The following is an 11,201-nucleotide window of genomic DNA, read 5'->3' on the forward strand; positions in this document are numbered from 1 at the left end:
GCCGTTCTAACAGGTGTGAAGTGGTAGCTCATTGTGGTTCTGATTTGCATTTCCTTGATGATTAGGGATGTTGACCATCTTTTCATGTGCCTGTTGGCCATCTGCATGTCTTCTTTAGAAAAATGTCTATTCAAATCCTCTGCCCATTTTGTAATCAGATTTTTTGCTATTAAATTGTATTAGTACTTTATATATTTATGCATATCTACCACCCTCTTATCGCGTATATAGTTTCTCCCGTTCAGTAAGTTGCCTTTTCACTTTGTTGATGGTTTGCTGTGTGGAAGCTTTTTAGTTTGATGTAGTCCCACTTGTTAATTTTTAGCTTTTGTTGCCTTTGCTTTTGGTATCAAATTCAAAAAATCATTGCCAAGACCAATGTCAAGTTTCCTTCTGGGAGTTTTAATGTCTTACATTCGAGTCTGTAATCTTGTTTGAATTAATTTTTGTGTATAGTGTAAGGTAGTAGTCTAGTTTCATTCTTTTGTGTATGGCCAGTTTTCCCAACACCATCTATTGAAGTGACTATCCTTTCCCCATTGCATATTCTTGGCTCCTTTGTCATAAATCAATTGACCATATATGTGTGGGTTTATATCTGGGATCTCTATTCTGTTCTGTTAATCTACATGTTTCTTTTAATACCATACTGTTTTGATTACTATAGCTTGAAATAGAGTTTGAAATCAGGGAGCATGATGCCTCTGGCTTTGTTCTTCTTTCTCCAGATTTCTTTGCTTATTTGGGGTGTTTCATATTTCCATACATACTTCAGAAATCTTTGTTCTATTTCTGTGAAAACTGCCTTTGGAATTTTGATGGGATTGCATTGAATCTGTAGATTGCTTTGGATAGTGTGGACATTTTAATAAGTTTAATTATTACACTCCACAAGCACGGAGTATCTTACCATTTATTTGTGTCTTCGGTTTCTTTCATCAATATCTTATAGTTTTCAGTGTATAGGACTTTCACTTCCTTAGTTAAACTTACTAGGTATTTTATTCTTCTTGATGGAACTGTAAATGAAATTATGTCCTAACTTTCTCTTTCTGATAGTATGTTGTTATGTATAGAAATGCAACTGATTTCTGTGTATTGATTTTTCATCCTGCAATTTTACTGAATTCATTATTAGTTCTAACAGATTTGTAGGGTTTTTTGTGGAGTCTTTAGGATTTTCTTCTTTTTTAACGTTTATTTGTTTATTTTTGAGAGAGAGAGAAAGTGTGCAAGCCAAGGAGGGGCAGATAGAGAGAGAGAATCCCAAGCAGGCTCTATGCTGTCAGCACAGAGCCTAACATGGGGCTTGAACTCACAAACTGTGAGATCATGACCTGAGCCGAAATCAGGAGTTGGATGCTTAACTGACTGAGCCACCCAGGCACCCCTAGGATTTTCTATACGTAGTATCATGTCATTGGCAAACAGTTTTACTTCTTCCTCTCCAATATAATTGCCTTTTATTTCTTTTTCTTGACTAATTGCTCTAGCTAGGATTTCCAATCCTATGTTGAATAAAAGTGGCACAAGTGGACATCCTTGTTTTGTTCCTGATCCTAGAGGAAAAGCTTTCAGCTGCATCTATTGAGATGATCCTACAATTTTTATCCTTCATTTTTTAATGTGGTGTATCAAACTGATTTCCATCCTTGCATCCCTGACATAAATCCTACCTGGTTATAGTGTGTGAACCTTTTAATGTATTGTGTGGAATTAGGTTTGCTAATATTTTGTTGAGGAATTTTGTGTCTATGTTCTTCGGGGATATTGACCTTTCTTTTCTTGTGATATCTTTGTCTGATTTTGGTATCAGAATAATGCTGGCCTCATAAAATAAACTGGGAAATATTTCCTCCTCTTCTATTTTCTTTGAATGTTTTGTAGAATTCACCAGTGAAGCTGTCTGGTCTTAGACTTTTGTTTGTAGGGAGTTCTTAAATTACTGATTTAATCTTCTTACTAGTAATTGGTCTGTTCCGACCTTCTATTTCTTCATGATCCGGATTTCATGTCTCCAGAAATTTATCCATTTTCTTCTAGGTTGTATAATTTGTTGACATATAATTGTTCATTGTAGTCACCTAGATCCTTTGTATTTCTGTGGTATCAGTTTTAAGGTCTCCTCTTTCCTTTCTGATTTTATTTATCTGAGCCCTCTCTCTTTTTGTCTTACTGAATCTAGCCAAACATTGTCAATTTTGTTTATCTTTCTGAAGAACCAGCTCTTGGTTTTATTGATCTTTTCTCTTTTTGCCCCTATTTCATTTATTTCTGCTTTGATCTTTGTTATTTCCTTTCTTCTACTAACTTTGGGCTTTGTTTGTTCTTTTTCTAGTTTCTTAAGGTGTAAAGTTAGGTCATTTATTTGAGACTTTTCTTATTTGAGATTTTTTTTTCTTATTTCTTTAGGTAGGCATTTACTGCTATGAACTTTTCTCTTAGCTGCTTTTATTAGGTCACTTATTTGATATTTTTCTTATTTATTTGAGATTTTTTTTGCTTATTTCTTTAGGTAGGCATTTATTGCTATGAACTTTTCACTTAGAACTGCCTTTGCTGCATCCATAAGTTTTGGTGTAAGTTTTAGTAAGTCTAACAACTGATGTTATTGCTTATTATACTATAACTTTTCAAAATTCAAGTTTGTGGTTAGCTTGACACCTTTGCTTTTCAATTCATTCCCATCATTTGAAACAGCATAAGCAATGACTACACGCAATTACCATTATCCTCGTTAGGTTGTCAAAGTTAGCTTAATGCTTTTTTTCTGTAGTGATACCGAACCAAAAAAAAAAAGTTTCTTTTGCAAGGTCTTAGACCTCTATCCTTCCAAATCCTAATCACAGCATAACCAACCTCAAGAAGTCATTAGTAAAGACTAGAACAATATCCTATAACAATTCAGCTATGAAGAAATTGGCATAGTCCATCTCTTTGATTCATGTTCTTATGAAAATAATGTGTTGCAAAATAAAACTATATTTCTCTCAACATTTTTTTAGCTAGACTATTACAGGTTACATTGGGACTGATTTTTTTTTTCCTAACAAAGGTTGAATAACACTCAAAGGCTTTAGTAGCCAAAGTTCATCTTTAGAAATAGCTTTCTTCTATAATGTACTGCCAATTTCTTATGTGTGTGTATTTTGACCTTCCTGATGCCTCTGCTATGGGCTGCCTGTTGATTGGTGCATGTTAGTGCTTTGCTTATAAGAGTTGGGCAATAGTTCAGTGATCCAGTCCAAATGTGGGCCATAGATAGAATAGGCTCATCTTCTATTTAAGAAATGTAGCAAACTGCTTTAAATGAATTTGGTTCAGACAAGGTCATTGGAACTGTTCATCTAACCCTGTGTGCTGTATGTAATGGACACTTCTGCTGAGCTCCAAAACTGCAAGGTAAATAGACAAGAAAGCCAGTAACTTGCCACCTCTGTGAGAGCTTTCCTTAAGTCTGTTATTGGATTTGCATTCTTAATCATATGGGGCCCATTTTGGTCATTTAAAAGGACATGTTCACTGGTTCTCCTGATGTTTTTGAAGATAGTCCTGGGAATAAAAATAGTGAGTTCCTATATTATTTTCTGGTCTTTCCTAACTTTTTTTTTAATAGGAGATTGAGTTTATATGCATATTCATACCAGGTTTATGAAATATTCAGCTAAATTTCTTAGACATGAAAGAATTAATTGTTAGAATGTTTTAATCTAGCTAATCATTATGTTTAAACTATAGTAGGTTCAAGTACATTTTCCTCAATTCTATTTGTGACATATACACTTAGCAAATTGAATTGAGACGTAAGCTTTGTATATACTATTTTGAATTTAGTAATTTACAGATTTTTTTACTGCCTAATCCTCTTCAAACTGTAGAATGTATTTTACTCGACTGTGTTGTGATTCTGTACAATTTTTAGGACCAACATGTTATAGGATTTTGTAGTCACATAGAGCTAAACATGATGAGAGAAGTTATTGAATCCATCTCCTGACTGGAGGCAAAGCTGCATTTATTCCGTCCAAAATAGATGAAGATCTTTCCTATTTTTAAATAGCCATGAAGATAGAAATTTTGTAACTGCTCTTAGCAATGTATTTGATTATTTACCACTTGCACCTTTAGGATGTTCATCTTTAAGTCTTAACTTAAATTCTTCACTGGACAGTTTAATATCACCATGCCCTAGGACAAAAATGTCGATCATTATCTTCTTTATAACAACTCTTATAGTCAGAAAACCATGAAGATATACCTCAGCATTTTCTTTCTGAAGCAAAATTATCCCAGTGTTTTTTTTTAAACATTCACTTTTGTTTTTATAGCTCTTTCTGTATGAGAGTGGCAAAGGGGACTATTTTAAAAAGTTCTGTCATATATGATGCCTCTGAAAAAGACACTGCATATTTTAATTTCACTGTGCTGATGTGGAAATAGCCACAGCTTTTTCATTATATGCTGATGGACAGAGCATTTGTGTTCATTTAACCTTGAGGTTGAAACTTGTTCCCAAAAAAGTAACTGACTCATAGCATTGGCTAGACCCAAGAATAAAGAGCATCAGTTTTCCTAATCTTAAAGCTTATCTTGCCCCCACTCCTAAAACACACTAAAATTAACTTTTCCTTGACCTCTCTCTTGTGCTATTTATTTACCGATTTAACAACTTTTTTCTATCATCTTTGTCTCCTAAAATAGACAGACAGCATTTCTTCAACAAATGTTGGAGTGCGTGCTGTGTTTAGGACACTATGCTAGGCTTGGGAGATTCAAGTGTGAACTGTTAGCAAAGACTCAAAGACAAAGATGTCCTAGGCATGTTCAGGGAGGAGCCAATAGCCTGTCACAGTATATAAGGAAGAAGCGGGGGGGGGGGGGGGTGGGGGGTGGGGGGGGACAGAAACAACAAACAAAAAACAAGAGAGGTGGATTGGGGCCAGATTGTGAAAGACTGTGGATTCCCTTAAGCAAATAGTTGATGGTGACAAGGACAAAAGTAACATTTTTCAGTCTATATTGTGGAAAGCTCTTTCCAGGTCTTTAAAACACATACTGTGTGCATGCTGTCTTCTTGGTTTAGTATCTAACAGATCACTGGGTATAAGTACCTTCTTGATTTATATCTTTTGGTATAAATTTTATGTCATGATTTTTCCCTTTGAATTAAAAAAAAAACACTTGAGGGAACCATTTGAGTAAAGACAGCCTTCTGTTCACACTGATCTGGATGTTTCTTTCTCCTGCTGTGCCCATATTTATTCCAAAGCCCTCTGTACCACTAACATATTACTTTCTGAGTTTACACACTGAGGAGTCTCAAGATGAGTTTCCCCTGTATTAGGCACAACCTTTTTGTGCCAAATGGCATTAATGGCATTAAGCAGTGTTAACCAAATATTTCTAATTGATTGGACCACATGATAACAATGCCAGACCTATCTAGCATCCCCTAAAGGATATCAGTGTACTATATATAGTAAAAGTCCCTGGTATACCGATCTGTTTGGAATCCATGAAGCTGCAACTGCAGAGGTTTGAGATATAGAAAAAGGAAAAGTTGTTTGGGATCAGATTGTAGAGAGCTCTTGACTGTCATCCTGACAAGAGTTTGGTCTATTTTAGGAGCTGTAAGAAATCATCTTAATTGTATTAAACACATTCAGTCCTTGACACTGCGTTTTGCCCTGCCCTGCACCCTACCTGGCTCCCTAGCTTTTAATTCATTCTTGTCTTTCAGGTCCCTATACCTGTAAAAATCAGGAAGACTCAGGAGGATTTGTATGGGGTGGGGTGGAATGTTGAGCTATATCTTAGCAATGTCTCAGGCCTAGAAACAGTCCTAGACCTAAATGCCGAACCTTCGTTTTTAAATCTGATCACCTAAATTTTTTTAAGGTAGACATGATTCCTTCAGAGTGATATTAACTCATTGAGAGTTAATATAGCATATTGAGGAGAGGTAAGGCATTATTGTGATTTCTTTATCATTCTTCTCAAGATGGATCCAAAAAAGTGGATGGTCTTGAAAAGCAGACCCTAAGATATTAATGACCATTTGTGGCATTTATAGTCTTCTTAGGACTGACCAAAAGGAATGAAAATACTTCAAGAGATTTTTCTTTGGGAAACTCCGAAGTACCTAGCGGGAGATTGCACAGGCTCTGGTGCACTCTGAATAACCCTTCCCTCTGACTTTAACTTTGTAAACCTTTTGCCAGATAGAAAATAGAGAATTAAAAACCTCCAAATTCAGGGTGCATGAAATGTCATTAAATCTAGCATAAAATTTCTTGAATCTGTCAGATAAAGGAAATCATGTATCCATAGAGAAGATGGAATATCAATTGACAGGAACCTATGAAGCTGGCACTTATTCTGAGAGACATATGAATCTAAAAATCCAATAGTGCCTCAGCCTTTGAAAACACAGAAGCCAGAGAGGTACTAGGAAAATCAATAAGGTAAAAATCTTCATCCTACTATTTGGAATGACTCCCACATAAGAATTAATTAACACAATACTTCTAGAACATGAAAACGATGTTAAAATGTTATCTCTACCCATAGAAAACAAAGATACATAAACCGACCCAACTTCTAGAGAGAAGGTTGAAGAGAAAAGACTGGAAAGATTAAAGGTGTGTGTAAGAGGTCATCTCTGCCCTGTTGTCATACCATTTACCCTCTTCAGATAGAAGGATAAGTGTTGAACTTCAGTTTGTCTGAGTTCCTCAGCTCTGTCATCAATGCTGTGACACATTCTAATTTCCTGATTCATTTGTGATGAATAAGCTCTCTCTTTTCTATTCACAGCACTAAAAGTAACCAATTTTTATGAGTGAGTTATGATTACTTATTTTCCATTTTTGTATTGCACTATTATTTTCCTTTGCAAAGTTTCTCTCACGCTTTCTCAGCCGGTGTGAATCCCATGTACAAAAAAGCCCTCGGACAGGACCGCTGCCTAGGCTTCAGTCAGTCAAGAGGAATGAAAGACTGACAGCCCGATTCCGTTTTTAACCCAGCCAGATACCTCAGCTGGCAAGTGGCTCAGCTTCCGCACCATAAAATGGGTATAATAATAGCTTTCCCTTACCACTGTGAAATATTTAGAATACAAATCAAGCCAAACCTGTCTCCTTCCAAAGGAGAAGCTTAAACTAGCCTACAAAATCCTGAATGAGCCCAGATTTCAAGGGGAAACATAAAATGGGAAATACCTACATGTAGTGTAATTTAGTGGTTAAAAATATGTAGACTTTGGAATGGGGCAGACTTATTCAGATCCCAGCAGCTGTGGGATTTGGGGTAAGTTTCCTAATTTCTCAAATCTCCCTTTTTCTATAGTAAATTGGGAGTTAATGGTATTTCCTCTTCTAGTCAGGATTAAATGATACACTGCTAATGCTGCTTTTCAAACTCTTCCACAGAGGTGATCCTCCCTTTCAAGTGAGTGATCCAGTACTCAGGGTGCTGGGCCATTGCCTGAAGCAATCTGCCACAAATGAGACTTTTCAGTGATGGCTCAGGGTGCATCCTACAAATACATACAAATTTAGCATTCTACTCATTATGTTCTTGTTTGTTTCACTAAACTAGAAGTTCCATGAGGACCAAAACAGTATCTGTTTTATTCCTCCTATAACATCCAAGAAAATGAATATGTGTACAAATAAGGGTTTAAATGGCTTAGCCACAAGGACAACTGACCCTCCCAAAAGACGGTTATGTCTTTATTACTTATTCTGTGGCTTGGTGCGCTCCCATTACGCTGCTTCACGTCCCTGGATATGCCCACATTCAAATCTGAGAAGCATTTACTTAGCAGGATGCCTGAAACCACAGAAGGTGCTGAGTAAATAGTAACCCTTATGTCTCTGCTCACTACTCCTCTATCTCACTGTTCCTAAGCCTCTATGGAAATCATAAAGAACTAGGGAAGTCAGAGTCTGGGAGGCCTTTAGAGGAGTCTGTGTGTCTCTAGCCACACACACCCGTGAAGAGCTCTATTTTCTATACATTTTGTTTGCTTCTTTCTGGCTTCAGCTTGGAGCGACTTGTCAAGCTTCCTAGAGGTGATAAGCAGTGGGATTGCATGAGCATTTTCTCCCCTCTCCCCCTAAGCCAAGGGTGACGAACCTGGAATTCATGAGCAACCTTCATGGGGTCTGGAAGATTTTTGAAACTTGGTGTTTCTAAAGAGTTTCTTTGGGAGGGGATTCTCATTGGGATCCATATCACCTGGAAATATCGGAAACCATTGCCCTTGAACATTACATAATGTAAACTGAAATCAGAATTGATTAATCTTTATTAACAATCCATTTAATTAATAGTACATTTAGTTCCTTGGAGATTGACACTATACAATAATTTCTACTAGAATATCACAAAACACGATCAGAGTTCACCACAAACCACCCCTTTTCCACCTGTCTACTCTTGCCCCCCCCCACCATGTATTAAGGTCCTGATTCATTTGGGCTTTACAGTTATATATTCTTTGCTAGATAGTTATGCTTTGAGCCTAGCATGCGTAACGCAAATATTTTTCATCATATGCGAAACTATTATAGATAATTCTTTGCATTTCAGATGAAAACAACTTACAGACATATAAGGTAAATATCACTTAGGCAGAAAGGGTACATTATCAATAAAATAACAATTTGAACTGAACAGAAATAAACCTATGTAGATTAATACATATTCTCAAAATTGCAGATTGTAATTCAATCAAGAAGTAGGGGCCTTTTGACGTTTATGAACATTTATAAATTATATAAGAGCTCTGAGATTAAATTTTTTGCCTTAATATTAAATTTTGGATAGGTATTATTGTTTTTCATTAATATATAAAGACAACAATTATATCCAATAAAATCTCCAATTTAACTTGGCTTTAATTTGTCTTAGACTGTGACATACACACTGTGATTTTTCTTTCCATCTTGGATTCCTGTCATTGACAGCCTGTGTGTCACTTAACATCCAGGAAAGATATTTCTTCTTCATTCCAGACCTTGGATGTATTAGTCAATCTGGGTACAATTTATATTGATCTCTTTTGATCACATCAAAAATTTAATTTTGACTGATTAACTTTATGAATAAATGCTCCTTGGAATTTGAAAAGGAAACCTATGTGCTTAGATATAAGAACATAAATGCTAAGTATAGTTTTTAAAAAGCACAATGTATTATTGAGAGTTATTGGGTTTAAATGTGCAACAGAGAAATGATAAGTGAGTATATTTCATAGATAACCACTAATCATCTTTCTCCTTTTTCTCAAAGGCTGAGGAAAAAAACAAGCTCAAAAAAGTTGGGAGGGAAGCATGAAAGGAAGGAAGGGGGGAAGGAGGAAGGAAAGAAGGAAGGAAGGAAGGAAGGAAGGAAGGAAGGAAGGAAGGAAGGAAGGAAGGAAGGAAGGAGATTTAAAAAATAGACTAGTGCTATGGTCTAGGATTTGGGCTTATAGAAGGGACTAGAACTTAGCAAAACTTAGAACTTTAAAGTCTTTGAAGACTAGTCAATCTTTATATATATTTCAAGTTTGTATGTACTTCCAATGAATCATACATAATCTAATTGTCTTGCTTAAAGTTTTCACTAAACTCATCAATTTTGTGAAATAATTTGAAAGCAATGGAGACTCCCAGCCTCTCTCATGTTAGCATACATTATGATCTAGGCTGCAGATTTTCATCTTAACTCTTCTTATTCAAGAAGGCGAACACCATCCTTCACACTTACATGTGCATGTACAGGGTTTCACCTCAGCCATAAAGAGGAAACTTTTTCTTTGGAGGAATCTCTACGATAGTGCACCTGTCTAGAAAACTTGTTGAGAAGTGAAATCTCTTTAATTGACAGGGGTGTTTGTTGTTGTTGTTGTTGTTCTGTTTTGGGTTTGGTTTTTTTTTTTTTTTTTTTTTTTTGCTTTTAGCCTTATTCTACGCCAAACTATATAATCATATCTCTGTACTTGATCTCTTTTAGTATAATTTGTTTTGCATATTTTTAGAGGCCTTATATATAAGTGGTTAAAATCATGGTGTCAGAGAGGAAAGAGTTAAATCAGCATATATTAAATCCTTGATATATTTGAGTGGGGTGTGGGTGGGGAGACCTGCTTTGTTTTTTCAGTATCCCTGTTTGGTTTATTAATTTCTCATGGATCTTCTGTTACTTCAGTTTTATTTTTCCATAAGAGAAGCTGTCAAAACAGTAGTGTGAGCAGGCCAGTCCCATCATAGCTCATTTGGCTTGTGAGTTGAAGATGACAAAGGAGAATTATCTGATTTGAAATACAGATGGAGGAACTGTTAAGATCAACTCCCTGCAAACCTGAGGTTTTCATCCTTAGAGATGTGTTTTGGGAGACAGATGCTTTCATTTAAAATCATTTTGTCAGCGGGGACATTCCTAGGCTGGAGAGAAGGGGCAGATGAGGCAGTATATGGTCCTCAGTGGGCACCAAGCCGACAAGAGGCAACATTACACCAAGTCCTCAGTTGAGGGCCAATGATACACGTACATGTTGAATTTGTCCAGAGGGTCTTCTGCGCATTAAACATACTGTATTTACCCTTAAAAGAGCCAACATTAATCAGTTTCATTCATCTTTGTCAAAATTATCTAAGATTTGCCCTGTGCTATGTGGGATGGCCGTTACCTATTCTCATCAGTGCTGCCCAATAGATATTTATGGAGTGATAGAAATGTTCTCCCTAGAAGGCAGCCACCAGCCACAGGTGGCTATTGAGCACTTGAAATGTGGCTAGTGTGACCAGGAATTAACCATTTAGTTTTTTACTAAATTTTAACTAATTCAAATAGATAAGTATAGTTAGTGGCTACTGTTCTGAGGAGCACAGCTCTAGAAAGTACTCACACCATTCAGATCAGAATGAAGTTAGCAAAGAAGGAGGTTGGCATGCCATGTGCTGGAGTGCTGTGTTGGTCATATAGCAGGAGGTCATGGCCTTTGGAAAATTGTATGGGGCTGGATCTCTTTTTCCTTGGGCTCCAGGTAATAAAACAGGTTCCTACTGTTAACCCTTGGGAGCAACCAGTTCTGTCTACAACTTAGATTCGTTCTCCTTCCCCTCACTGGGTTTATTTTTAATTCCTTGTTTTTGTTTTTCAGTTCCTTGACCATCAGTCTGTGGCCTGCCCCTTCTCTTTCTGTAAGT

General features: G+C 36.4%; 1 protein-coding gene across 48 annotated transcripts in view; it reads left to right on the forward strand.

The window, feature by feature from the left end:
- Positions 1 to 11,201, forward strand: part of ZBTB20 (zinc finger and BTB domain containing 20) — a 780,465-nt gene that overhangs the window by 605,954 nt on the left and 163,310 nt on the right. For all 48 annotated transcript variants that reach the window (XM_086676282.1, XM_086676281.1, XM_086676306.1 and 45 more), the window contains one exon: positions 11,156 to 11,195. The gene's annotated coding sequence lies outside the window, so the exon portion shown is untranslated. The remainder of the gene's footprint in view (positions 1 to 11,155; positions 11,196 to 11,201) is intronic.

Source organism: Puma concolor, chromosome C2, assembly GCF_028749965.1.
Source record: "Puma concolor isolate L17-30 chromosome C2, mPumCon1.1.hap2, whole genome shotgun sequence".
In the NCBI taxonomy this organism is placed as follows: domain Eukaryota; kingdom Metazoa; phylum Chordata; class Mammalia; order Carnivora; family Felidae; genus Puma; species Puma concolor.